Here is a 1631-nt window from a genome sequence, read left to right as displayed (position 1 = left end):
CTCTTTCGTCTGTCTCTTTCCTTTCCGTTGTAAAGTGCTCACACTCTCCTGAGCTCTAAAGCGCGAGCTTGCACCTATGGGCATCAATTGACATGACTGACCTACAGTGTTAAACAGAAGACTATGGAGGAAATTACGAAACTTCAAGAATTATTCACTTCATTTACGAAAATATTTTATGGTACGGATTATATGATTTTTTCAAGTAACCGCTCAGTCCACTCCCTTCATTACCATGGATAATAGAGGTTCTACTGTACACACATGATATTCTTCTTAACACCCAGAAGTTACATATATTTTTATATCAAGAAGTTCATCCAAGTTATATTTATTTTAGTTTTTACATTATTTACACCATATTGTTTGACAACATGACCTGTTATAAAAAATCTTCATCAGCACTTAACTTCAACAATTTATCAGTATAGTACACTAATGTACAGAAGATATATATAAGTACAGCCAGATATAACTCTAACCCACAATCTTTCCAACAAGATTTGAGGTAGCCAAAGCCTGAATTAATGCACATAGTTTTCATATTCCCTCTGGTAGTTCTAACAAGAGTTGGGAATAGCAGGTGTGCTATAATCGCTGCTTGTTACTCAACCTCTGCTAAGTTTCGTACTCCTTAATACAGGACAACATATAGCATAACCCAGGGGAGGATTTTCAGGGGAACAAGGGATGTCGTGTCTCCCTTAATATTTTACCAGAATACTATATGACAGCATTGATTCCAGCTGAAATAAGATCACAGACAAGTTATAGCAAATGACGGACATTTTTCCTTTTATATTAATTTTACTATTCAACACGACTAAGATGTAAGTTACGTCAAGCCAACCACATCCAGTTGGTGATGCCTGTCCATTACAGATAGTACAAATAATTCGTAAAAAAGATCGGTAAAGGTATCCCTGTAACATGCCATGAAGGCACTTGGGGGGGCCATGCTTTCCGTGACCTCGGCACTAGAATGAGATGGTGTGGTCGGCACCACACTCTGACCGCCTTTTACCCCCGGGAAAGACCCGATACTCAATTTTATAGGAGGCTGAGTGAACCTCGGGGCCATTCTGAAAGTTTGGCAACGAGAAAAAATCCTGTCACCACCTGGGATCGGACCCCGGACTTTCCAGTCTGTAGCCAGCTGACAAATAATTCGTACCGAAAGAAAACAGATTGTGCTGTAACCTGTATAATCGACATCGAGCAATCTGCAGTGGACAGTGGAGACAACTATACAACTCTCCTCCCCGGTAACCATGACACCAGCAATTCAAGCAATAAGATAGCAGGTTATCAGAGTGTTTTAACCTGACTAGAATACGCGAGAGGAGGTGAATTTGGAGAAATCCTACTCACCACTGACAAGTGTACTGCTAGTTTCGGCTATGTTTGGCTGTAATGGCAAGCTCTCTCTTTTTCTTTCTTTTTGACTTTAGAAAATATAGTCATGTATCGTTAATAAGTAAGTTTTCTCTCCCTGAGTAAAAGTTTTGCTTTATGTTGGACAATTTTTTTTTCCTTGTTTGCAGTGTTCCTGTTATTTTTTTATTTTGTGTTACTGGTACCAGATATATTTAATTATACAGTATATTAAATATTGATAGTTTAGAAATAAG

The sequence above is a fragment of the Periplaneta americana genome, chromosome 7 (genome assembly GCF_040183065.1).
Source record: "Periplaneta americana isolate PAMFEO1 chromosome 7, P.americana_PAMFEO1_priV1, whole genome shotgun sequence".
Classification (NCBI taxonomy): Eukaryota; Metazoa; Arthropoda; class Insecta; order Blattodea; family Blattidae; genus Periplaneta; species Periplaneta americana.
Note: the sequence above shows the minus strand (reverse complement) of the source record.